At 50.7% G+C, this 27642-nt stretch overlaps 2 long non-coding RNA genes across 2 annotated transcripts in view; both read left to right on the top strand.

Moving 5' to 3' along the window:
* LOC311421905 overlaps positions 1-27642 on the top strand; it is a 237077-nt gene that overhangs the window by 26954 nt on the left and 182481 nt on the right. The window lies entirely within an intron of this gene.
* On the top strand, positions 8722-13443 carry LOC311421608. Its single transcript, XR_014684923.1, has 2 exons — positions 8722-11033; positions 11627-13443. It is a non-coding gene; the product is annotated as an uncharacterized lncRNA (long non-coding RNA).

The following is a 27642-nucleotide window of genomic DNA, read 5'->3' as shown; positions in this document are numbered from 1 at the left end:
CTGGAGACCCGGTTCACATCCATTTAGTCTTGGATTTAGTCTTGGCAGGGTAAGCCGGTGAGTTACAATTTACTTGCTAGACAGAAAGTCACTTAGGGTGGAGAAGAGCAGGAGCCTGGGGCTTGGAGCCCCAAATCACCTTGAGATCCAGCGGTGTATGAAAAGCCATGCGGCTGGCACGGGGACCACAGACAATCCAGACAAGCTCAGAATTTCTTGAGAACAACTCAGTTTGGGATAGGGAAGGGAACCACAAGCGGGATCATCAGTTTTCTTCCCTTTTCTTTAGCATCCCATTCAGTCTTTCTTTTTCCTTTTAATAACAAAAATGCTGTTTCAGTTGCTTCTTCTAAAAACACCTGCAGGGTTTGTGTTTTTTTTAGACTTCCTTTCAAAAATCTGTTTAATTTTGAAATATTTCCTTTGGAAACTCATCCCCCGTTGTAGGGGGAAAAGATAAAGCAGTAGCAGTGACGTTTTCTTTACAAACTCTTTTTGAGCACAGATATACCAACAAATGTCAGAAAAGAAATCTGGAAAAAAGTGGCTTATATAATTTTTAGTCTGTGGGGTAGGGCAAAACTGTCGTTCTCTGCAACTTCTGCCGGCGGGCTGCCCGGTGCAGGTGGCTGAGGCATTGCGGTGCCTCCGGTCTGCTGTCCTGCGGCGCTGATTCTTGCAGGGATGTTACCAGAGAGAAACCTTCCCAATGCAGGCAGAGCATCACGCCGCTGCCTTGAGTGCATTACGGGTTTATTTTCACTTCCCTCTGAAGTGTCAGATGCAGGCCAGTGCCCGAGGCAGGAAGCAGCGTGCCACCGACCTCACCCAGCGCCGCAAATCCTGCGAGCTGAGCGCGCAGCTGCTCCCTGGCTGGGGAATCGCATCGAATTGCTCCTAACCTTCTCCTGTGTTTTTATTGGGTTTAGATGAACGTGAGGTAGGTGTGTTAGGAGGTGGCTGCTGGCGGTGGCTGGGGCCACAGATGGAGAAGGGACCCTTCGCCCGTCCTGCCCGTGCCGAGCATCGTGCCTGTCACCTCCGCTGCGTGCTATTTATCACCGGCTTTGGGAGGGGAAGAAACAACCCCCCCACCCCTGTGCTGCACTAACGTCGTGAGCTGCGTTGTCTCCTGCTCCCATTGCACGCTATTTATTAGCCTGAATATTGCCAAGCGTTTGGTAACCTGGGCAGGAGGCATTGAGCTCGGTGCTTGCTGCCAAGAGGAGGTGGGAAGGGGGAGAAGCGGTGGGGGAGAGGCATCGACTGGCCGGTGCTGGTGACTCAGCTGGAACTGCTTGGCAGGGCTGTTTACGTGCTCGGGAGAGGCAATTGCAAAGCACGTTTGAAAATGAAATTTGCAGGAGGGCTTCCTTTCAGCCTGGCAGAACTGTCGCTGTGTTGATTGTCGTGGGTTTTGTGTTGTAGCTTGCGCAAATCTGTCTCGTCTCGAAATAGTCCAAAAGGTTTATTTCACCTCCCGCTCCAGCCAGAAGGGGTCTGAATATTTGTGCGTGCGTGTGTTTTTATCTCCAGCCCTGCAGCGGTTTCAAAAGCTAAGCGAGTACTAAACACAAATGCTTAAAAGGTGTTGTGTTTTTTTTTTTAATGCTCCTCTGGTTAAAAAAATGAAAAAGGAAAAGGTAAGTGGGAACAAAACAGAATAGAAGAAAACTGTTCCATTTAGAAGGGAAAGAGAAAATGTAACAAAATAGGATGTTTAAAATGAAATGCCCCAAAACAGCTCCCCCGCAGACAGAAGAGTGTCTAAACTGTAAGTCCCTTTTCTTGTCCTTCTCTTTTTTTCTTTTCTTTCCCTTTTGAAGACATGCAGTTTATAGCTGACAGATTGATGCTCCATTGTGCTGTTTCCACGGTGGCAGAAGCATGCCGGGGGCGCTCACCATACCCCAATAAAGGCTCTTTCTGCAGCCAGAGCCGTGTCCAGAGGGCACGGTGATGTGCAACCAGGCTGGCTGCAGCCCTGCGAGAAGAGGCATCGCCACTGCAGCGCTCCCCCAAAACATCTGGCAGGTCTCTGCACCCTATACAGAGCAGGGTGCCCCCAGCAGCGTGGGCTTTTCTCTCTGGGTTAGGGCATCCTACAGATGCCGCAGAAACCCTTTGCCACCAAAGAGTTTTCCACCCACCGTAGGGAAATCCCTCCGAGACCGCTTTGGATGGTCCCGGAGCGCTACGGCTCTTCGGCATTGCCAAGTGACCAGATGGCACTGGAGAATCAGGCCTTAAAATATTAGTCAGAAAGCCCGGCTCCTCCTCCCCTTCAATTCCGTATTCGGCTGCTGGCGCGGGGACGAGTCTGCGTTCCCAGAGCTGGGTGTTTGGCAGCGCCCTCGCCGCTCGCCCATCCACCCACGGCCACCCCCACCTCCGAGCAAGCTGCTCAGACTGCAGATGTGATGTCTTCAGCCAGCCAGTCCCCATTACTAAGGGATTTGTATTCAAGAGGGGTTAGATTATGTATTTGTATTGCTTTTTTTTCCTTTTTTTTTTTTCTTTAGCGTACCTTGTATTTAATTTGGCAGAAAGCTCTGTTGAAGCTGCTTTACCTTTACTACATTATTATTCAATTGTATTTCCCTTGATGAAAAACCTGGCAGTCTGTTGCTCGGTGACAGATGTGCTAGCTTTGGTTGAATCACCACCACTAGGCTTATTATCAGTTTTACTAATGTTTGCTGTTTTACACTGTAACAGGTAGGGTGATTCATTCAGTCAAGACAAACACACAGACACACGTGTGCAGACAGCGATTTAGATACCCAGCCACACGCACACACACGGGGGTGAATCAGCCTAAACCAACCCTTACTTCACGCCTTTCTTAGACAGAGTATTTCTGGATCCTCTGCCACCGTGTCCCTTCCTCGCTGAGCAGACACCCACGAGGACGGATCCCTCGGTAGCGGGGCAGGGCTGCAGGACGTCTGCTGTAATTTCGGTCACCAGGACAAAAATCCTCGCTGACCACCAGCAGCCCTGACTGAGTGGTTAGGTCAGGTACGGGTGAGATTAACGAGATGCTCCTTCAGCCAGCACAGGTTGCAGGAATTCATCCTGTTCGATCCACAAGCCCTGGATTTTCTTTTTAGCGGTGACTCGGCGCACCTGCTGCGCCCAGGGAGCTCTCTGCTTCTCCCACGTGCAGCAGGGATTTGTGCCTGCCGCAGTCAACTGCGTGGGCTGAGCTCGGAGTGAACCCGAGCCTGCCTCAGCAGCTCACGCTCCCCGTGCCCCCGCAAGGCTCCTGTGTGCCATGCTCTCTGGGGAGGGCGATCCACGTGCGTGTGGAGCCCCACCGAAGGTCCAGAGGTTGTCATCACAGTGAGATGGGAGCGTGGGCTGCAGGTTTTCCTTCCCCAGGGACAAACCCCATTCTTCTATCTCGTAACGAGGACTCCATACCACATCATTTGCTGTCCCACACCTCTACAATGCCCCCAGTGCCTCCCAAATTCAAGGTTTCTGGCTTCGGGGGAGCTCACCACCAGGCAGTGATGGGCTTCCCCCTGCAGGAGCGGGACGCGGTGGCTGTGGGGCGAGGATGACTCCAGCCGCACCAGGAACTGCCATCTGCAGCACCAGGCAGTGCGGTGCTCCGGGAGCTGCTTTATTCATCGCGATTTTCTCAGCTCCCAACGTCAGGGAGCCTGAAGTGTTTGCCGATTTAATTCTCCGCATCCACGCGCTGAAAACTCCGGGGGTTGCTCTGAATTATGTAAATCCCTGGAGGCTGCGAAAGCGGGCCAGGAGCCTGCCGGCAGCGGGTCTGCTCGTGGCCCGACGCCCTCCCAACCCTGCTGTCCCCCAGCCTTCGGGGAGGAATCGGCCATGTGGTGGAGCGTAGCAGTGGGGAAGAAGGGTTTAAAGTGAGAAAACTTCGGGTTCGTATTTAGTGTGATGTTAAGGCGTGAGATGAAGCGGTTTATATACAAACGGCTTGGTGTGCTTAATTAAAACTCACAGGGACTGGTTGTAAAATAATGAATGTCTCACTCGCCAGTACTGAAACTTTGTCTAATGAATTCTTTGCCTTGTCTGCCTGTGTTTCCATCTGACATCCTGTATTCATTCACAAGGTGTTCCTCTTAATGAAAACAAGGTCATTCTTTCAGCATTTGATGGCCAAGAAAGGAAGAGGTGATAGAACTGCAGCCTTACAGGCTGTGTTATTTTTGCCTCCTTCCCTAATTGCAAAGAACTTCATTGATGTCGACAGCACTTCTGCCTGAATAGCAGAGGAGAATAGGTGCCAGATCGGACCACAGGACAAATTGGAGTTCAGTCCAGATATTCAGGTCCTTGTATCGATTTTCCACTTTTGTGTGTCACTGCCTTATGGGACAATAATACCGGTTCATAAGGAGGAAGCATTTGTACCTTTCTGCTTAGAGGCTGGTGTCTAATTCTTATTAGCAAGTAATATTGATGTTGCGTACAGAGACTACATTTGAGATCTGAACCTTGCAGCGCTGCACTCTGCAGAAACACAATAGGAGAAGGCGCTTGCCCTGACAAAGGTACCAGCCACGGGGAGGACAAAGAGTGCAAGAAGGAAAGTTTGGCAGAATTCCCTTACAGACAGCGAGCCGAGGAAGAAAGACAACTTTTTTTTCCATGCCCAGGCAGGGACTGAAGCAGGAGCAGACCTTACTGCCAGTGCCCTATGCCCCACTCCCCACTGTGGCATTGCCCGGGCTCTCACCATCTCTTTGTCCTCCTGTGAAGCTCTGGGGGATGCTGCTCTGCTGAGCGCCCCGTCAGCAGCCACAGCACCACTGGAGCTGAGCTGCCAGAGCGTGATCCCGAGCAGCAGCCTCAGGTCCGTGAGTTCTCCTCTGCCTTTTCCTGGGTAGGCAGGCCTGCCTCTCTCTCTGTTGGCCTGCTGGTGGGGGCCCATGGCTTCATTCCTATTTCACGGGGATCCTGTGGTTGGAAAAGATTGTTTTTTTGACATCAATTGGTGTAGTTCCCTGATCTGGTCCTAGGAGAGCTGACCTGTGCTGCAAGGGTTTTCCTAGAAAAAAAAAAGGCAAATAACTTTGAACAACACATGGTAGGAGGGGGAAAAAAAACACAGTGCTCTCAGGCAGCTGGCAAATAATACCAATGGAGTGGGAAAAGTCACAAAGTCGTTGCTTCTGAATTATTTCCTGCCCTCTATGGTAAAAATACACATTTTTGTATTGCTGCAGCACCTGTGGCGTGTCGCCCTACTGGCTGCAATGAGCCTGGGAGCCAGCGTGCCTGGATGGTGCGTGGCAGTGCCACCAGGGATGCCTTAACTTTGGCTCCTAGTGACATCCACCTCCTGGGACACTCAGCCAAATCACCGAACTCCAAAGAAATGTCAGTCATACCAGTCGAGATGGCTTGCTGAGCAGAGTCTGGGGAAGGATTAAAGACATTTGTATTAATAAATAGAGATGTTATCACGGCGAATTAATGTTCTTTGATACACATCTTGCAGCATTAGGAGATGCTAGGTACCGTGCCTCATTATCTCTCAGAGGTTAAGGGGTCAGCCTGGGACAAGGGGAAGTGATTTATGTGGTACCTTTGTCAGAGATATAAAAATATGTGTGAAATAAGACTCGCAGAGCCCAGTAGTAAAAACCTCCCGGGGTCCCAGGGCCTCACATTGCGCTGCGTTCCCCGTCCTTGCTGCAGGTTTTGAGCTCTCATCATTCAAGCACTTACTTCCTCCTCTATTTCCTCTCTCTCTCTCTCTGTCTCACCCTTTTTATGTCTCGTGTTCTGGTTCCCCTTCTAATGTCTGATAGGCAAATGTTATTCAAAGGGATGGTTAATCCACGAGACCAGGGAGGATTCCTCCATTGGAAAATGCCCCCCGCCCTTTCTTTCACTCTTTAGGAAATGCTGGCTGGGGAGGTGACATTTAGCTGGAAAGGACAAGTGAAGAGATCAGGGGAAATTTGATGAGCATTGAATGGCTCAGGTATTAATTAAGCCATCAAGGACGAATGAATGGATACACGGCTCTCTTCTGCACGGGCACGAGCTGAGAGCTGTGCAGGTGCACGTTGCGGGCAGAGCTCAGCCCAGACGCCCTGCTGCCCCTGGGGATGGCCAGCACAGGAACCTGCATCACCAGTGGGCAGCCTGGGCAGGGTGGGGACAGAGATGTGGGGATGTGGGGATGTGGAGATGTCTGCACTTCTGCGATGAAACCTGGTGTCGCCTGGGGGACCTGCTGACAGCGGAGCGAGGACTCCAAGCACCGTTCAGAATCCCACAGGAACCATGACAGCAGCCAGGTCCCTAACGCCGTGTGCAGAACAGTTTCCTGCAAGATGCCACGTGCACTCTGATGCCGTATTCCCTCAGGTTCCTAGGAAGGGAGCCCTTCCAGGCCACAACAAGGAGCCAGGCGCACGCAGGTGACTCCCTCCACCGCCTGCAGCCGAGCATCGGCGGCTGCCAAGCAGAACGGCTTTGCCAGATGCCGCTCTCCTGCGCACGCTGACAATGCCTTCGAGCACTTGTTAGAAGGGGTTTTCTGATTGCTTTCGGTTGCTGTGCCTCTCCTCTGATCTCATTCAGGAGCGTTTCAGAGAGCGTGGCTCCTGTGAAGCAGGCGCTATTCATCGCCTCGGCTGTGACGCAGCGAAGTCATGGGACAAGGAGGAAAGTTAGCGGTGAGTGGCAGAGGCACAATGGATCAAAGAGGAATGATGAGCATGGCACTGAAGGCTCCAGTTAAGAAAAGGTTGCAGATCAACATTTCTGACAGTAAATTCATCTTGGAGTCGATAAGGGACGTGAAACTGGATGCCTCATTGAGAAGGGCGTTTGGCCAGGAACAGCAAAATATGACTTTAATTCCTGTTCTAATATTGCAGGAAAAAATAAAAAGGACTTTATAAAACTTGTATCTCTAAGAAAATGAAGCTTACTTGAGAGCACTGCCTGGCTTTATGCTTCTCCTGATTATCATTTGAAAGTGTCCCATTTAAAAACAAAATCAGAGGAAGACGGAGCCTTAAAAGCTATTGATTTTTACATATTTTCTATACAGAATCAAGTGGATAGCAGAGAGAGATCTAAACGAGAGAGAGTCTCTTGACGGAGGGGCTAAGTCTTAGCTCAGATCCAGAGAAGCCATAGGAAGGAGAGGAAAAAGAAGTGGTTCTCATCACCTCCAGGGCGGTGGGACTGCTGGTGCCATGGAGCTTTCCCTGCAGCGCGTGCGGCTGCGGGTGGCCCTGGGGGAATGTCCCCATAATCTCCACCTCAGGAGACTGGCATAGCACGGGCCCATCGCAATCTCTTCCTTCTCCGCATGACAGCAGGAGGCCGTGATGGACCTCAAGCACCACCAACAGGAATTAAGCATTTAATTCTTTTATGTTCTATGGGAATTGGGCCTGGACTGCGTCATCTGCTTTGAAACCTTCCCCTCTTTTCCCACCTCCACAGCCCTAACCTGTCCGTAGCTTTTGTTGTCTAGAATCAGGATGACAGGGAGGGTTGAAAATAAATTAATTGGAGCGAAAGGGAAATGGGCAGAAAGATCTTTGCACCTTTTTATATTATTTTCTATTTTCTTTCGCTACTTTTCCCCTACACTTGAAGGGAAGTAAAATGATTCTGACTAAACACGTGAACTTTTCATTTCAAAAAATATCATTGCCTGTGATCACATCCCATTCAGTGGTATTTGCCTGTCAGAAGGTGGTTTTGAGAAGTTGCTGCCCAGCCTCGTAAAAGTTATCATTTGTTTCGAGCCTGCTCTGGGTCTGTCTTGAGCCTTATTTATGGTCGCCTTGATTTTCTAAACCGAATGCTGTCAAGTTCAGTGTTTGTTGCAGGTAGAGAAGAAAAAAGATCATAAAGGGCAATAAGGATGGAGACTATTATAAAATAAGAAAGGCAGAAGCAAAACACAGGACTGTAGAGGAGGCAGGAGACAAAAGGATCTAGCAGAAGGTGTTGTAATATAAAGGATGTTTCCAAGTCATTTGGGCCAGCCCCTTCCATATAGCTGTGTGTGTGGAGGTTGGGATCTCCTGGGTTAGGGTACCTGTGCAAGGCAGCTCGTAGGAGGTAGGAGGTGGATAATTTGGTGCTGGAGAGAAGGGAGGCACCATGTGCCTGCTGCTTTCAGCGCAGCTGGGCAGGAACAAGCCCACGATCTGTACAGATGCCTGCAATGAGCACCCTGCAGCACCTGAACTGGCAGAAAAGTGTGTGACCCCAAAAGAGAGGGCATTTGAGGACTTCAGCTTTGTGTACCTGGTGAAGGGGAGGCAGTTTGACCACCTGAAGCACTCAGATCTTTTTCTCCAGTTTGGGCTCTCCCACCTTGTTCGCTGCATGGTGGGAGCAGCCTGGGGGGCGCGGGGCAACCCCACTGTGGCGATTCGATACAAGAGTGCAGGGTTTGGGAAGGCAAAAGCACCCTGACAAGAAACTGCAAGGCTGTTTGCAGAGCTGCTGGGAATATTTAGCACCTCCAGGAGTTCAGAACTTCTTTTAACATTGTTTTTTGCCTGCTAGTTTATATTTGCCAAGCTTGTGCCAAGGACCCAATTACGAGTTTTTTTTTTCTCTTCCCCCTTTCTTCTCCACCTCTTCCTCCGACCATAATCAGGGACACCTGGAAACAATAAAGAGTTGTTTGTTTGCTTCGTCCTTCTCCCCCTTATTTTCTTGTATATTTGATGTTGTGAAAGCAAGGCTGTTAGAGATCCATTAAGCGGTGTTTGTAACGGGAGGGAGGTATTCTATCTGGTTTGAGGAAGATAAGGCACATAAATCGAACTCGCCCTGCATCTGAACATTGCTGCAAATAGCGGAGAAGGAGGCAGACGTGTGGTCTCTTTTCCTACGTGCTGCGTGCTCCATCTTGCCACCTCTGGAAGCCAGAAGAACTTGAGAATTGGGGCTCAGTGCTTCCCCCTGATGTCTAGAGACCCGGAGACCACAGCGCTGCAAGGACTTGGCACCAGGTCAGCACAAAGGGGGCAACACAGGCCCCTTCTCTCAGCACTTTTACTTTATCTGTACCCGTCCTGGAAGCGTGCAAGAAACCAGCTTGATCACACACATCTCTCTGGGATGTCCGTTCTATTTTCTCACATATTGGGGATATTTTCCCCCAAGGTGTATCACAGAAGTTCTGTTACTCCTGATCAGATTAGGAAGACTCTCAGCTGTGTCCACTGCAAGGAGAATGTGTAAAGTAAAACTCCTGGAATGAACAGCAGTGAAAATATTTATTCTCGCTCTTGTTCCTATATCTTGGAAACCCAGGTCAAAAAATTGTCCCCTGCTTTTGAAGGAGTGGCTGAAATGTGTGCAACGGCCCTGGACAGGCAGCGTCCTCAGGATGTGAGCTCCGAGCTGAGCCCCCAGGTGGATGAATCGGTCCCCTGGTAAATGATGAACAGTGGAAGGGGCTTGTAGGTAGCCACCAGGGCACAACCTCTCAGAGTAATCGACAAGTATTTCTCTTTGGGCTGCTGGTAAAATTGTATGAGGAATCTGTTGCTATGGGGTGGGCGCTCAAGTTTAACCCTAAGTTATTTGGGGACTCCACACCCAGCCCTCATGGGAAGCAGGGCTGCAGCTGGGGCAATGCTTTCAGCTTTGCCCAGGGTTTTTCTCCAGCTCCCACTCCCTGCTGCTGCAAGGGTCGTGCCGCTGAGCATCTCCCCAAAGGTTATTCTCTGTTCCTCTCCTACCTTCCCTCGTGGACTTTTTTTGGCCCTGATGTGGTCCCCCTGAGGGACAGGCTGAAGCCGCAGCATCGTGGGGACCCCACCTTGCCAAGCGATCGGTTTTATTATGAGGTGGTAGAAGATGGGGAGGTGTCAGGATTTTAAAGAAATATCTCAACAGAAGCACAGAGAGTTTGGAAAGCCAAAAGAGCCCATTAATTCTTTCCCAAAGACAGTTTAATACCAATTAGGAGATAAACACGGGGTGTATTTCCTGGCACGGACACGCAGACTTGGCTGGGGAGACAGGGAGTGACACGAGACTCAGGAGCCCATTCTCCTTCGGGCTGTAATTTCTTAATATATTAAAAACAAAAGGCAGAGAATGTTAACGATGATTTAAAAAACGCTGCTAATAACTCCCTGGGGTCACAGGAGCTGGAAGCAGGCAGCAATTGCTGCCTGAGCCAGACCAAGGAGCCCCGCGCTGTGCGGTTGGGACGTGCTGCCCGTATTTTACCGACAGCTTGTGGCAGTTTCACCCCCCCGAGCCTTACAGGAACCTGCTGTCCCGGGGGAGCGTGCCCCTGCAGAAGGTTTCTATTTAATTTGTTCCTCTGCTTAAACAGAAACTCTTTTTTCGTAGACATTTGCTAGGCAACAACACCGCGCTTTGCTCCAGCACATTTGTGCTAAGGCCTGGTTGAAAAACTTTCCAATCCTGTGAAGAGTCACATTATGCTGCTGTTCCGCGGCACAGGGATGTGAAAAATCAGAATTAAATGTTACATAACAGTCTGAAAACGTGGAGCAAAACCGAGGGAAGTTCCAAACGTGGTGTTCGCAGGAAATTTTCGCTGGGTTTGTGATCCCGGAATTGGCCTTGTGCTTTTATTTCGGATACGGCGCGACAATTTTTTGCAGAAGTTTCTCCCCAGCCGGGGGATGCAGTCTGTGTGTTTACTTTGCGCTGCCCTCCAGCTTTCAGTACCAGCTCTAAATTCTCACCCTGCTGCTTCCAAATCCACATCATATGGATATCAGCAATTTTCATTTCGCAAGAATCCTGCCTGCTGTTCTAGGATCCGTCTCTCTTAACATCATCTCTGCTAGCGAGATGCTGCCGAGCTGAGGGCTGGGTGAAGTGGCACAGCTTTAAAGCAGATCTGTCATTCTGATGCAGCCTGGTCCATTTTAATGCTCACATGAAACTTTTTATTTTATTTATAGATTAGTCATTTCCACTGGAGAAAAGATACTCTCCAAGAACCTATGAGCTGGAGAGAAATATTGTAATACAAAATTGGGATTGCATACTTCATGGATAAAGTAAGTCGAGGAAGGAGGTAACTGTTAGACACCCCCTGTGGAATGAGTCCTATTACAAGTTGTTCTGGACGAGACCTGCCTCCTGGAAACACAGCCACGTGTGCTTAGAGGGTGCTGGAGAGATGGAAGTGCTCTGAGAGCCTCGATCCTGAGGCTTTGGCTCAGACGCTGCCCTTCTCGGGGTGGTGGTCCCGCTGTGCTGGCTCCCACGGGAATCCGAGGTCAGCCTGAGCAGGGGGGCTTTGTCCTGAAGGTGTTCCCTCTGAGAGGGACCGAGCAGGGTAGGCACACGTCAGGGGGTGCCCTGCTTTGTGTCTCCTCTCCCCGGAGAGCCTTGCTGCAAGGGGCAGGGTTACGTAGCCCAGCAAGGTGCCTCGAACACCCAGCAGCTGCTCTTTTCCACCGTGAGGGTTATTAATGGTCATAATCCATCAAGGCAGGGACTCGAGGAAATGAGACTGCAGAAATGCACCATTAGGACTTGGGAACAGCTCAGTTGGCTGTTGACAGGGCTGAGGAGTCTTAATAAGAGGGTTTGGAAAGAAAAAAAAAAAAAGCCTTTATGAGGAATTAATTTCCTGTCTCCATTATAGAGTACTGGGATGTTCATTTAGCATGCAGTAGGTGGGTGTTGAGATTAGAGCTGAGGAGGAAATGGATGTCGGGACGTGCTAAATCTTCCTCAGCGCCAGGGCGAGGAGCCCCGGGAACACGCTGCCGAGCCTTCATTTGGACCAACCCTGACGAGGTGGGGGTAGGGACCTGATGAGCCGAGGTCCCTCCAACCCAAACCATTCTGTGATTCTGTCTTCCCAGAAGCGGGAGGCCAGCGGTCCCCATTAAAACGCTTTCTTCCTATGTTCCAAGCCTAAAAAATAGATGTAAAGGACATCAAGGCCCAGAACGAGAGACGCACTGATGAAAAAGCTTTAAAGAAGTCTTTGCAAAGCCCTCCTTAGCACTTTGCTATTCACTGCTGTGTATTTATAGCCTCATTTACGCTCGTTTTTGCATCAGATGCATTTAGTCTTCAGTGGGAAAGCGGAGGGGATGTGTGGATGTTGGAGGACTTCACATCTGCAGCCCCCGGAGCACCGAAAAGCAGCACTGCGAAGCTGAGACCGTGAGTCGGTCTGATCTAGCGGCTTTCATGTAAAAACCTTACTCTAGGTCTCATCTTACATAGAAAAAGTGTCGTTGTTTTCCTCAGACAAAAAGAGCACAAGTCTTGGGGCAGCTGAGAGGCAAGCTCAGTATTTTTGTTTCTTCCTGGGTGCTGGAAGAAGCCCAAGCCCACCCAAGTGGGGTGTGAAAACCAGGAAAAAGACAACCCGGAGCTGCACTTGATCTTTCTGCGGCTTGCCATCGGCGCAGCCTTTCACACCCCCGGAGTCACACTCCCTTCTTTGAATAAAACAGTACGCGGGGCTCACGCTCGGCGCGAAGGCAGGCGTCACCTTCCACGAGCACGGGGCTGCTGCGTGCAGAGCTCTCGCCGTTGGAGCTGACTGGGTGCTTGGCACTCGGCACAACACTCCCCTCCCTGCCTTCCCTGACAGCGCTGCTTTCTGCTTCGCCTTTCTGGGGGAAAAATCGCATTCCCAAAACCTCAAATGCTGCCTCGGAGTGGACTGTTTGTTGCTAGCATTCCCCCCGTGGGGGACAGCAGATACTCAGGGTGAAAGCCCTTTGGAGCAGAGCACGTTTGGTGCAGGTGCCTTGAGCCAGCAGCGGGAGCAGTCCCAGAGCTGTGAGCCCAGCAGAAGGGAATCCAGGACAGGCGCCCTGGCTGCCGTGTAACATCTTGTCGCCATCAAAGCCCCGTCGCTCACATCTCGTGCAGTACATGTGCTCTCTCTTGTTCTCTCCTCGCAAAGCAAGGCACCGTGTTTGGTGTGATCGTGTAACTTAAGGTCATATTTTGCCTTCAGCCATCGGCGTGTGCAAATGCTGTCTGCCTAATGAGGCAGCCTCCAATGAGTATCCCGCGCTGTTTTCCTACAAGGTACTTTGTTGTGTTTGCAATCCCTCCTGACAGGTGGTGAAGAGCTGTCTTTCCCCTGGGCTTCCGACTTGAGCTGCAAATCCAACAGCAGTGTAGGTTCCTGGCCGTGAGGGACTTCTCTCCCCTCCTCTTCCGACGATGTGCTAAAAGGAAAATCTGCCTTTCGGTTTGCCTTTCTTGCTTTCGATTTGTTTTCAGTCTTTTCTTGTTTCCTTAAGGGACTCTTTGGCCAGCTGAGGGAAGCTGTGTGCTTTCGGGGATGTCAGATGGTGGCTCGGCCGATTCCCAAGCCAGGAAAGAGAAGGACAAACAGATGTGGTGCAAACGGCACAGCAGCAGGATCAGTGCCCGGCCACGGCACCGAGAGATGCGAGCAGGTCCCCCTCCCTCGCCCTTGCTTTCATGGGCAGGAATGACTCAGCTTGACACCACCGAAAGCTTTCAGACAGGCGAGGTTTAAAAATGATAGATGATAGCATGCAACTCATCAATGACTCAGCTTGTCAGCGTTCATCACTCGGACTCTGACCCTTCCTCCTCACCTCCCAGGCCTGCCCTGTTTTCTAGCTATCAACAGGGTGCCCTGGATCTCCGCCAAGGACTATAGGGGCAACGTTTTCAGACATTGTGCGTGCTTTCGGAGGCCCGGCTCTAACAAAGATGCTTTTAAAAAGGACCTGCTTTTCAGGAAGCACAGAGTGTCTTCTGATCTGAAAAAAAAAAGCAGGTTTCATTAAGGATGTCCAGACTGGGCATCTTCAGAAAATGAAAGCTAAGTCAAAAAACCCTGACTCCTTACTCAGCTTCCTGTGGTGGTTTATGAATTAATTCTCTCTTTCTCTTTCAATTTTGTCATCTGCTTGTTTATAATATTCCAGGAAAAGTACCCAAAGGAGCTGCATGGGACATTTCAAAAAGATTTCGTAAGGGAGAAGTCCCTCCCGGGTTACACTCCTGCTGCTGGTTTATGGCAGGTAGACTTTTGCTTTCTCCTGTTACAGCAGTTTGCAAACTTTCTCAGCCAGGCTTGTATTTCCACAGCTCTCCCTCCCTGACATCCAGATCCACGTTTCTGCTTTGCTAGAACTAGAAAGAGAAAACAGAGTTGATATGATTTTGTTTTGATCGGACGCCTGCCCCTTTCTCCTCATCTCTTTATTTTTTTTTTACATGTTGAAGGGGATCCATCAAGATAATTTCCTGTTATTAGGTTTGAAGTGTTTTGAATTCGAAATGCCTTTTCACTTAGCAAGAATTGATGCCTCTAACTTGTAATGTGTTAGCGGTTCCGTGTCGTGCCTGACAGCCCAAACGGCATCACAGGTAGCTAATCCCAGCTGCTGAGCTCCATTAAAGGCGAGCTGGTGTCTGCTAATACAGCCGGCCCGTTTGGGTCATTGTGCTGATGCGAGGAGCAGGGCTGCCTGGAGAAAGATTAGTATGTGAGGGGACATCTTTATTCTATTTTAAACTGGAAAAATGGATGGCAGATACACTAGTCATGATTGATTAGAGGTATGAAAGGGATTTTATGAGCCTTCCTGCGTACTCTGTGTTTCTCATTCTGTTTGTCATAGCTCAGTGTTTGATAAATAAATAAATACATAAATCCAGACCTTGAGGATAATAGCAAAGGCAGACTCGTCGCTGCTCCTCTCAGTGCAGTATTTTTTGTTCTAATGGGCTAAGGACCGGGTGTCTCGGGAATCAGTTCGCAGCTCTGATCGGCTACATGGTTCAGGGCCATCTTTCCCCTCATCTCTTTAGGATCATAAGCACAATGTGTCAGTGGCTTCCTTGTCCTCACACAGGCAGCCCAGTCCCGCCTGGCTTCTCTGCGTGCAGCCCAAGCAATCTCCAGTTTCCCACCTACAGGACCTCAGAGCCACGTGCCACTTCCCTTCTTCATTTTTCTGCGTGTCGAGTGCTTTCTGTGTGCTCTGCTGAGTTCGTCGGACTCCCTGAGCAAGGCAGAAGCACAAACCGTGCCGTCCCTGGCTCTGCAGCCACGTCATCCCACTGCCATGGCTGTTTGTGGCCGAGGCTGAGCTCTGCCAGCGCCGTGTATTCCTTGGCAAGCTCGGAAAGGAAACGGTCTTAAAAAAAAAAAAAAATCACATTAAGCATGGCATGTGTTTCATGCTCCTTTAGCATCTTATCCTGCCACGGAGTGTTGTAATTCCCCTGGCTGCTTTTGAATACCGTGTCACACTTTTAAATGGGGTTTGGTGCATTCTCTGCATGCTCTGTCAGTAGAGGCCTGCCAGGAACCGGGGAAGCACCCACCGGCTGCGCTGCCTCGTGCTGAGCGCGAGGATGTCGCGGCTCTAGGGACCTGCAGCCTGGGACCACGCTGTCCTCCGACCGCTGGAGCCGCGGAGCCACTTCCCAGCGAGGCACGGGCTTTGTGAGCTGGGTGTATGAGGCTGTTCTGAAGTTTTCAAGCAAGAAAATCAAAGCTCCTTGTAGTGCTGTTAAAGATTCTCACTGTTAATTAGGCAAAGTTGTCCTGAATTTGGAGGAGGTTTGACTTTGGGAGTTCACTCAAGGGAACGGTGAGGAGCGCCTTCCACGGAGACACACAGACCCGGCCGTCCTGAACCCAAGGCTAATTTTAGCTGTGTCGCTGTGCTAGGAAACAAGAGGTAATAACGGCATAATGGCACACACCAACCTTTGAAAAACCCGAATTAACGAGTGGGAGCTGGCAGCTGGGACCAGTGGCAGGGATCTGGAGGAAAAGGTGGGAGGAGAGCAGTGCAAAGTGCTGAACCACGGGGGAAGTACACGGGTAATGCAGACCTGGTGGGGAAGTAATTACATTGATTGACTTTCTCTTCCTCCTGAAAAGGGTGCTGTTTCTGACCGCTAACAGCACTCTCCTCCACTCCTTGTGTTCCCAGGGATATTCCCCGTTTATAAATGCGCCCGATGTGCCCGTGCCTTGTCTCTGATCGTCCCTGGTTGTGTTGAACAGGTGTGAGGGAGGCCGAATGCAGCTCTGCATGGTGCTGGAGCGTGTGTTGGATTTGAAGACGAGGTGTAAGGGCTGGATTTCGAGCAGGCTCTGAGGCGTGCCGTGGTTCTTTACACCAACAAACCACCACCAGGAATGGTTTGCCAGTAAGCCAGCAGCTGCGATTCCAAAGAGAGAGGAAAAGGGATTTCTGAAGGGTGAAGATTTTGTTTAGTCATACCCGCTCTTCAGGGCAGCGTTACGGCTGCAGATGTGGTTTAGATACTTGGAGGTGTTTGCAAAGATTAATTAGCTGCCTAAATGGGAACTGAACTCTGATGAAAGTCTGGCCCTTGCGGGCACTGAGCCTCGGGCTTGGTATGCTTTTGAAAAATCTCACCCCGGAGGACTCAGTGGATGCACTTTCCTGACCCGAGCTCATGCATTAGAGAAGAAGCTTAGAGTTATTTCAGTACTTCCAGGAGTTCAGGCTCATTCCTCAAAGCGAACAACCTCACACTTTCCTCCTTGTCTACGAAGTGGCTGAAATCCCCCGAGAGTGCCTTTTTTGGAGAAAGTTCAGACGAGGTAGCAAGGCTGGATAGCAGCAGGCAGCCTGGCCGGGGGTACGTACCAGTAAGCCCAGCCAAGCAGTGGGAGCCCAGGCTGCAATGCCTTCGTTTTACTGATGCCCCCCGCCTGCTCCTGCCCTGTTCCCCTTCCTCCCCTGCTTCTCCGTCTCCTTCGCCCTGCTTTCCGGCTGCCTGCTGACTCGGTGCATTTTGCAACCTTGCAATTTCATGCTGCATTTGTTGCCTTGGCAACATAAAAGGGGAGTTCAAAGTAGGGGGGGGGGGGAAGTTAAAAATAAAAAAACAACCCCAAACCCTCTTAAATCAACCCCTTGTTTTCTGTGCACCACTGGACGTGCGGGTACGTTGGCAGCAGAGCTGTAAGGAGCCTTTAAACGCTCCCAGGTGTTGCGGAGACATCACAGGGGATCCAAACCTCTTTTCCTATCCCCTCTTCAAGCTGCTTTCACCCATCCCTCTCTTAGAGGGTGGCCGAGAGCCCCGTTGCTGGATGCTGGAGCAGGGGCTGAAGCTCTCTCACGTCTCTCACCCCTCCTCTTCCCAGGCGCGGTGGCTAAAGGAGCAGCAGCCCTTAAATGAAAACTTTACGGCGAGGCGCTGCTGACACTTTTTCATTATGAAGATACATGGGGTGGCTGGTAGCTAATGAATGTCAGTGCTCAAAAGGATAATCTCTGCTTCTCTCTGATACAATTTAACATCGTATTTCCCTAATTTGAGGCTGATTTAGTCGCTGGGGTATTTGGATGCCTCTTCTATGGTGCCGATAGTTAATTAAACAGATGTTGCAGAGGGAATCATTAATTTTAGTGCTGCAGATGGGAGCGGAATGACTTTGCGAAGTTAATGTTTCAGCAAAACAATAGGCTTCTGTCATCAGTTGGTATAAACCAAGTAAATTAAGAGAACAAGTAGAGTAAAGGAGATAGCTTTGAAAGAATATCAATTATTCATTTCAGAATTATACTTTTTCCCTCCATAAATCATTATGGGAGGAAAGGAGGAGAAAATCTGTAAAACCTGGGAAGAGGGCAAGAGAGGAGTCCCTGAGACAGCCGCCTGGAGGAGAGCTCAGCGCTGCTCCCACCCTCACTCGGGTGCAGCAGGGCTCCAGCAGGACCATGGGGAGCCAGCACTGCCTTGGAAAAACGGTGCCACTTCAGGCAAGTCCAGGAAAAATTTCCCAGAGCACCTGAAGTCACGTCCACAGAGACAGGGGTGGTTTCCCATGCTTTAAAAGCAGGTGGGCACAAGCAGATTGATTTTTTTTTGGAGGCTGTGACGTTTTTTTTCTCTCCAGGCTCGGTGTCCTGTGCCTGTAGCCAAGTTTTCCTAGATTTTTGTATTTATAAAGGCACCTGCATGTGGTGACGGTTTTCTAAGGGGAAGCTGGTGTGTTTGAGAACTTCAGAAAGCTCAGGACTTAGCAGTGCAATAAGCTGCTAAACGCTCGTGGAAAAAACTTGCTGTAGGGTTGCATCTGTGCATCAGATGTGGCCATCGAGTCTATGGCTAGAGGAGGAAGAAGTTCAAAAATTAAAGTTTTTTTTCAAGTTTGCTGGCAGTAAATGTCACTAATTTCTATGGAATAAAGGTTCTCCTATTTAAATTTCAAAAAACAAAGGGAAAAGCCAATGGCTTCTGAGCCATAAACCTGTGCAGGGACAGAAGAGGATCGGGGAAACAAATGAAGTCCATCTATCTGTTAGAGTGAAAGCACTTGGTGTCTTGGTTCAGTGCCTCGTAATATGGAAATTGTGTTTCTTTTTAGGACAGATGAGTCATTTGACCACTCAGACAACTATATGAACACATCTATGTCCATTTATATTATCTTTCTCTTTCTCATATGCGCATGTTTCTTCCTTATTACCAGCTACTACTTTCTCCAAAAACAATAATCAGTGGTTATTCTCATTTATTTGATAAGGCCAAACAATTTCAGTGCCCAGAAAGTAATTATGAATTTGGCAGTTCCGATTAATAAATCTTTCATGAAGCATGCTCCATTTTGTCCATAAACAGCATCTTCCAGCGATTCATTGAGAAAATGTGAAGGAGTGGGATAGACAGACAGAGAAAAAGGCAAAGGGGAAAAATGCCTTCTTCCAGGCAATAAAGCCCTGCTCTCAGTCGGACACGTGTAAGGTGAATTCCACCACTGGGTTTATTTCTGCAGCACTCACTCCGTGCACACCATTTCATTTTAATGGCTCCTGTTTGCGTTTCACTCTTCCTGGCTGCACGATGCCTCTCAGTAAGTTCACTCCAGCCTCACAATCAAAACACCCTGCATTATTTTCAGGAGCTAATTTGTATCCCCAGGCTTGCTGAAGCATGCTGCTGTACGGCTTGGAGGCCTTGTCTTCTGTTCCAGCTGAGCTAGGGCTTGCAGCAGACACATGCTAAGCTTGTCAAACACCGACTGCTTTCAGTTGTCTGCAGAGAGGTACTGCTATGCTTTGAGAAAGCGTCGAGTATCCCAGCTAGCTGCCAGGCCACCAGCCTCCTCCTGGTCCTCTGCTGATCCTGCCAGCCCCATGCGGAGGTTTCAGATGCTGTGGGGTCTCTCAGGTGGGGCTGTTGATCCTTTTAGCGGTCTTGCAGGGAAATCTCTGTCCTATAGACTTCCGCAATAGCCCTGAAGTCACTCATAACCAAAGGGAATAAATTCAGTGTATCCCAATGTGTCCTGCTGCAAGACATGAAAAAGACTGTTGTTTTTTTTTGCCTGGCAAACCTTGAATGCAGAGTACTGAGATCGCGGGATCCCGAGACCTGTCTGCTGTTGCAGTGCATTACTCTGGGCTGAAGGAGTTTAGCTTCTTCCTTTAGGAAACACAATTCTCATTAAAAGCCTGAAATTGAGCTCCTTGGAGACCTGAGCAGATCGGTCTGAACACAAGCCTGTAGCCATAGCAGCTTCTTGCTGTGTGTCAGCAGGACACGATGGGGATTTGCTGCTTCCATCGGGTCTCTGGGCTTGCAGGGTTGCTCTCTGGTGTCCCTCCGGTGCCAGCTCCCTTGGTTGGCGTTCCCAGCACCGAAGTCTCCAGAGATCAGGATCTAAGCTGTGGGGTTTCCCTTCTTTCCCTCACCCCCAGAACAGGGCACCCAGCACCCATCAAGCAATAGATTTTGGGTTTTAACGCTGCTCCATAAAGAATGGGGTGTTTCAAGGAGGCCAGATCTCACTGGAGCTGTGGGTAAGGATGCTCCTGGTGTATCCCAGGGGCCTCTCCCTGCCTCCAGTCCTGGAGACCAAACACTCCTGGGGGTTATAAAGATGCTCAGGCACACGGATGCCTCCAAAGTGGGGTGGTTCAACATCATTTTCTCCTGCCCCTGCCCTCTGGGATGATGTCCCCGTGCCCCTTTGGGACAACCTCCTTTGGGGCCACCAGGAGTGTTTGGGGCACAGCCCTGCCCTTGTCAGGGAGCGCAGCATCCCGTGCCATTCCTCTGCTCCGCACGGCATCACCTGCCACCGGCATCTGCCTCTGCAAGAGGTAATTGATTCCCTTCCCCTTCCCAGCCCTAATTAAAAATGCGCCGTATTAAACGTGAATGCATTGGAAACAATTAGCTTCCTCTTTTGTCTCCTCATTGGAGTCGGCAACGCGAGGCAGCCAGGTGTCACGTTCAACAAATCTCCATCAAGTGCTTGCTGGGGAAGGAAATGAAGTTTGAAGAACTCCTCGGCTGCTCCCGCCGCTCTGCGCTGACCTCGGCGCGCTCTCGGCTTATCTCCATGGAGATGCTCATTTCGCAGATCGGCTCCATCTTCTGCCAGCCTCCTCCTCACGTGCAGCCGGGCCTAGGCGGGGAAGCGAGGCTGTTTCAAGGGTTTGGTGCTGTTCTTTTCGGCACGACAACGCTTTGAGATGGACAGCGGGATCGGGTGCTCCTTTGGGAAGCTCGTGGTTTGGCCGCCCTGGCCTCCCGCGCTTAGCTGAGGGCCCAAACCCAGAGCTCGAAGCTTTGGAGTTGGAAATCCTTCAGGTTCTTTGGGCCTTGTTCGTTGTGATGATCTATGAGTCTGACATCTGTGGTTCCATGCTGGGAGGGGAGAACAGATCCAGGCTGGTGCCCCTGGCCAGTGTTTTGGGGCAAGAGGGACTCGCCGAGGAGGGGAAGCATCGGGGGGACGGTGCTCAGTAATCCTGCTGGTCGGGACATTTTCAACAAAGCATTTTTCATCAGAAACTGCTGATTCTTTGAAACAGGCTTTCTGCGAGAAATAACAAAAAAAAAAAAAAAAAGAAAAAAAAAGGGCAATTTTCCCTCATTTTAGCAACTCTAAATATTGCGGCAGCTTTGAGTGAAAAAAAAAGAAACCAAGAAAAGCCCCGCTTGAGAGTTGTTTGGTTTGTTTGCCTTGTTTCAAATTGCAGCTTCGTCATTCTGAAAACCAACAGGAAATCAAAACGAACGCTGGAAAGCTGCAAGGGAACTTTAAAGACCGACCTGAAAACAAAATCCAGCAGTATGGACAGAGGCATTTTTCCCAATGTCTGTTCCTCCCATTTTAATCCCTTTATACCTAGAGGCAGGAGAGGGACCCCGCAAGATGCGGAGAAGGTCCTCAGCCCCAATGAGCCCTGGGGGCCTGCAGCAGGCAGCGGGGACAGATCACAGCCTCTCGTGACCTTGGAGCTCAGGGACAGAAGCCAGCTGGGGACCAAACCCTTCCCGGGGGCCGATGGAGGAGCTGAGGGAGGCAGCGGCCCCACGCTCGGTGCAGCGTGCAGGTAGGAGCAGGGCGGAGGCGATGCCGGAGCCTTCGCCCACGTCTCTGCTGAGCTGAAATGCCGGCTCCAGCAGGGGCCAAGGCTCTGCCCGGTGCCAGATCGCTCACCAGCCAGAAGCTCTTCCACCTTCATCCAGGCTCCAAGGGATGCGGGGAAGGTGTTTGCAGGCAAGCGGCTCTCCCTTTTATCTTCAGTGACTTCAGAGCCTTGCGGGCAGGGTGGTGCTGGTGGCCGTTCAGAGCAGAGCATGATCCGAGCTCCAGGGCTGTGGTGGCTCCTTTCTGTTGGAGAGCAGGGCTGAGGATTGATGTGAGGCTGCCTGCTTCGTGCAGGAACCTCCGGCCTTTCCCCAGCACCTCTTCCACTGCCATCGGGCATCCCGCAGGGAGCCAAAGCACTGCCTGAGCTCCCCGTCAGTCCTACAAAGTTGTTGGGGAAATAACGAGGAACCGCTTTTGTTTCTGCTACGTACTTTGGAGAGGGATTTGTTGGTGTTATTATTACTCTTTTTTTTAATTATTATTTTGAGACTTATGGAAAGTGAGACTTTTGTTTGAGATCTGTGGTAAGCTGGCATTGGAAATGTGCACAGCAAGGGTGCAAATGTCATTTCCCATGCAGTGTGCCTGCGTCGGCCTTTGGTGGAACCAGGACAACACAGAGTGGTAAAACATAAAGCAGAACGTGTCCAAAGCTTTAGGTTATGTAAGGAATTAACTGGTGAGGGAGGGATGGAGCAGAATGCCCGCCACAAGCCTCGAGCTTGAAGAGCAGACAGGGTTTGTGCCTGGGCGTTGCTGTTCCCCTCCCCAGCTACACGAGCACAGAGCTCTGGGGGGGACAGGGAGCGTGCATGGATGGATGAGTTGTGCCCACGTGTGCTTGTGTGTCCGTAGGGCGTCCACACCTGGCTGAGCTGGAGACATCCAGCTTTGAGCAGTGCCCAGGCTGCGAGCAGGAGCGGAGCCGGCTCTCTGTCCATCTCCAGCAACACTCCTTCCTGCTCGGTGTGCTGGGTGCCTTCAGGTATCGTCGAGAAGGGTGAAATGTGTTGGGGAAGGAGGAGAGAGAGGGGAGAGGTGGGGGAGAGGTGGTTAAGGAGAGGGAGAGGACTGAGCAAGGAGCAGAAGGAGAATGCTCAGAGGGGCAGAGATGCAGAAAGGCAGCTCCGGCACGGAAGAAGCAGCCCTGGCTGGAGAACCTGCGGAGGGGACAAGCCAGCGCTTGTTAAAGGTCTTTTTGCCTCTTTGTAGGGGTGATAATTTGGAAGATGAGAGCCTGGCAGCAAACCTTGTCTGGATGAGAGTGGGAACACGTCTTCCTTCCCCTTTAAAGAGCAGAGGGAGCCACAAAGCAACCATATGGATTTGCAGCAGAGTTTGCCAACACCTTCTGCTTTTTTGAGGGCCAGATCCAATAAAGGACGTAGTTAGGCACAGCTTTGCCTTCCTTTTAAGCACCTGAAGGAAAGTACATGCATTAGGAGGTGGATCTAAAATCTCACTGCTAAAAGAGGAAACCTGGGATGAATGCTAAAAGCCAGGCATTTTGATCAAGTTTATGGAAAGTCCTGAGACCGCTCCCGAGGGGCTTTTCTTCCAAGAACTGCACAAGGCTCCCTCCTTTCTCCTGAAGGTGTTAGCGCCGTGCTGTGCAAATGTGCTCCAAGGTAACGTGCTCTCCTTGCTCCCCGCTGCAGGTGTGCAGGGGGCAGGGGCTCCAGCGAGCCTCGCAAGGACTGGATTTGTCTGAATCATGCAGGGAAAGGAGGTTGTGGATTCAGGTCCGTGCCCCATGTGCCACTTACTCGCTTTATGTCAGGTGGGCATTGAGCTGACGACCACATTGTTCCCTGGCTGAGAGGAAGGGAGTCCCACTTTCCAGCTCCCCGCTACCTGGTGCAGTGCCGCTGCCCGAGCCGTGAGGAATTCGCAGTTATTTCACAGAAGCCGCACCGAAACAGAGGACCGTGGGATCCATGTATCAGAACTGCTCCCGGTTCCTACCTTAAGCGAGAGGGGAGTCGATTAACAAATGAAAACGGAGTAGTACCAAAGCCCGCTCTCCATTTAGATCACAGGACATCCGTACGGCTCGTGGCAGCACCAGGAGCCTTGTTCTCCTGGATATGGCTTTGGAAATCAGAGGAGAAAGTAACACCAGCCAGAACTCCAGCTCAGAAAATGGTCCCTTATCTTCCTGGGGAGATCTGTCTGCTTTTATAGCTCCATCACCAACATTTTCTAGTTCCGCGGATTTGTCTACCCAACATATGTGATGGAAAGCAATATTAGCTTTACAAATCGGGATAAAAATGACACATGCTGAAAGCCAAAGCCGGTTAATGAGAGAGGATTTTCAAAATGTCACTCATCCCATTTCCCACGTTTAGGTTGTTTCCAAGAGCTGCTGTCTCTTTCTTTCCCTGAAAAGTCCATTTCCAGCTAAACTTTCTCCAATCTACTTCTAACCGAATAATAATTAGTTTGTGAATTAAATTAATTTAATTTGTTAGTCAAATTACAACTCAGCAAAAAGGAAACCACAAACGTATTTATAACTTATTTTGTCTTTATTATTGCTAACAAGGTTTGAGGAGGAACGAGCTCCTGACAAAGCCGTTCAGGAGGCAGACACGAGCGCGGGCTGTAACGCCACGGAAAGGGCACAGCAGAAAAGTCAAACGCGCGTCTTCAGGAAGACAGAGCAAAATCTTACTGGAATTAAAGAGAAATACAGCCAGCCCTGCGATGGTATTGATGATTATTCATCACATTTGCTTAAAAGCAATAGATCTGAAAGTTAGTGGGTTTTTTTAAGACACTGGTGTTCAGATAAACTGAAAGTACGGGGAAAAAAAGCTTTTTCGGGGAAGAGCTGCCAGCTGGGGTCTCCAAATAATGAAGTTTTATTTGCAGCGCATGGATTTTTAGCTGAGTGCTCTCCCCTGTCCTTCTGTAGAGAGGTGACGTGGATGAAGGCACCTGCTGGATGGCACGAGGTCACAAACCTGCTGGCCCGAACACATCAGGCTCTGAGATGCCTCCTGCAGAGACCTGGCTGCAGGAACAGCCCGAGGGCCTCCCCGCCATTCCTCCGAGAAGCACCAACACCCCTCTGGGCCTCTCTCTGCTGCCTCAGTGCGAAGCACAGCCAAAAAACGGAACAAAATCAGAACAGAAATCAAGGAAATAAGTCCTCCAGCCTCCCCTTTGAGGGAATCTGAACCTCTGCAATGCTGCGGGCCATGGGCCATTTGCTTGATAAAATGACCAGCAGGTTATTGCTGCCTTCGTGGCCACAGAAACTTGGCCCCTGGCAGCTGTGGGTGCAGGGACAGGAAGGTTTTGGGAGCGTGGAGGGGCTCAGCGGGTCTGCCGGAGGGCTGGGATCGGAGGGGGACAGGATTTAGCTCCACCAGAGCAGCCCCTCCTCGGGTATCCATCTCCTTTTTCCCCTTGTTCCCTCACCTTGCGCTCTGCCATCCCGGCCCTGCCAGCTCTTCAGCAGCCTCATCTTTCTCTCATCTCAGCTCTTGCCTACTAATGTGTTCCAGGCACAGAAATTTCATTAAGGCAGCGCTGATGTCCATGGGCTTCAGCCCCAGACTTCGTCATTACGTGGCTTTGATTTCAGCCTGCACTCAGATCACCCTCTGCTCTGAGGTGGCGGCAGGAGGTAGGCAAAGCAGAAAAAGAAGCAAACAACCCACCAACCCACCCCTTCCATCCATCCCAGGCTGTCATCAAGCAGCCGTCCCTGTCCTAATGAAAACAGATGCACAGAGATAAAAACGAAGCACTAAAGAGCATGTCTCACTGCTGCTGTGACAGTGCTTCACCCTGCCACAGACCAGAGGGACGGGCTCAGGACTGCTGCCCTGGAAATGCTGCTCGTCCCCGGGGCTCCCCGCCTGCTTCCCTCGCCGCCTTCACCCCGGGCGCTGACCCCAATGGTTCATTTAATTGGAGGCATTTGGAATCCGAGCTCTCTCCTTTAGCTCTGTGGAAGGTTTTAATGTGGGGATTATTTAGCCATTAGCTCAGGCTCTCGGTTTTTCTGGATTAGGATTCCAACGAGCTACTTGTCTGATTATCCTCAGTGACACGGACAAGCCGGAGTGGCACAGCTCAGAGCTGGAGCCAGGCGTATTTCTCATTTGGGGATGTGGCTGAGGGTTTTTTTTTTCCCCATCCTGGCCTTTATTCAGACCCCTGGCACCGAAAAGCAACCTGTAATACCCATCAGTGTCCTCATCCTCCTAGAAAAGAGAGCTCAGAAAGCGAGTCTGCACTGCCTGGATACAGCGAGGAGAGGGTTTTATGTTCCCCCAGTGACAGAAAAATCCTTGCAGACATCTGGCAAGAATCCTAAAGTTTCAGGTGAATCTGCAGTTCACGTCCTGTAGTGACATCAGATGTGTCTGCAAACTTCTTTGTAGCTGGAGTCTGAGACCAAACTTTCCTCCCTTTCCCAGCGAGCCTGCCCTGCATCATTAATTCAGACGAGGACGCTGCTGGCTTGCAGGGGTTGTGGCTCTGCTGGGCACAGCTCTGCTACCTGGGGCTGGGACAGAAAGAGAAGCCTCTGAGACAAGGGCAGGTCAGTCCCTACCCCAGAGAGTCCAGGGAATGGGGATGCTGCGAAAGCAGAAACTCCATGCATCGTTCCTTCTTGGGTGGAAGCTCCGTCTGCTCCCAGAAAAGCTGCTGCTGATACCCACAGAGTCACTTGGAACACCTTGGGAAAGACTCCTTATATCTTCTCTCTGTTTTGTTACTGCTCTTCTGAATTCAAATCCAATTACGCTTATGGAAACAGTCCAGGGCACAAAACTCTTTTCCTCCTAGCAGAAGGAGATCTGCTCCGGCATCAGGTGTCTTCAGCTGAGCCCGCAGAGCTCTGAGGATCACTGCATGGAGGGCACGGGTGGCAGGGGGCATCTCACTCAGAGCTAACCAGAGCAGCTTGCAGCAGAAGGAGCGTCCGGCGTCCTTTCCTTACCCTGAGCCACTCCTCGATGGATCAGTCAGATCCAAACACTTTCAGAGGATTATTTTTTTTTTTAGGATTTCTTTTGATGCAATTTATTTTCCTCTAAAGTACTTCCAGTTAGAAAGTAAATCTGTAACACTGAAGCAAGTCCTGTAGGTTTGTACCAGAAACAAAACTCATTTTTCCTCCGAGAGGACATACATTTGGCACTCCACGCAGCTCATCTGTGAGAGACAGAAGCTCCCTAAACATCCAGCCCCAAATTCCTCCAAAGCTCAGGCAGCCTTACACCAGAGAGCTCATTTTGTTCCTCGTTGCTACAATCCGGGCTCCATTTGCTTGGGTGCTCGACCCCTTGGTGCTGGTGGGTGTCAGCTGCGGGCGGTCCTGCTGCGGGCGGGTGGCCCTGAGGTCCTCGTCCCCTTGTGTCACCAGAGGGTGGCTGTGAGGATGAGGGCATTTGCTGGCAGCTGCTGGCTCTGGCTTTGCTCTGGGTGAGCCCTTTAAGTGCAATACCGATGAACCTGCTCGCAGAGAGGGCAGCTCTCACATTGAGAACCCAGCAAAGAGCAAAACAAATAACCTCCTGTTGCCTTTTTCCAGCCAAAAGGCTTTTGCCAACTACAGCTTGATGTCCTGGCTAGTTTAATATCTGATATTTAGAGTTTATTATCTGATCATGTGAGCTGAGCTCATGGTTCTCTGTCCCATCATTTGCTGTTTTTTCTGTCCCATGGGCTGGGGTCACACCAGGAGGACGCACGGAGCATTGCAGGTGGTGGGGAGGAGATGCCAGAGCTGGGCAGCAGAGGTCCCTCCTCTGTCCAGCAGCTCTGGGGAACAGCAACCACAGCCCTCAGGCCGTTCCACTGCCTGGTGCCTGTCACTTAAATGATGCTTGACCTTTTACTGTAGTCCTTATTTTATGGTCCCGCTCCCTGCAGGGCCCGCGGGGCTCCATCCCCGCACAGGACGGCTTCCCTCTGTCCAACCCCATCACGGTTTTGCCCATCCAATGCTTCTGTGCCGGCGTCAGCTGTTGTCTGCACGCATAGGCCGTGTTAGCAGTGATTCTTCCAGCTGCCAAAGCACAGCACGGCTTCTGCTTGAGATGTTTCCCCCTCGCGGAGCTCCCTTTTCACGGGCCTTTGGCAGAGGAGGAGGAGAGGGGACAGGGGAGAGAGGGAGGAGGAGAGGAGGAGGAGGCCGAGCGGTGCGTGCGGCTGACGGGGAGGTGTCAGACAGGAGCTCCTGAGCACCGCCTGATGTGACCTACTTCAGTCGTCCTGGGAGAGGTATTTGTCTCGCA

This window comes from Aythya ferina (genome assembly GCF_964211825.1).
Source record: "Aythya ferina genome assembly, chromosome: 20".
Classification (NCBI taxonomy): Eukaryota; Metazoa; Chordata; class Aves; order Anseriformes; family Anatidae; genus Aythya; species Aythya ferina.
Note: the sequence above shows the minus strand (reverse complement) of the source record. Positions and strands in the feature narration are given on the sequence as shown.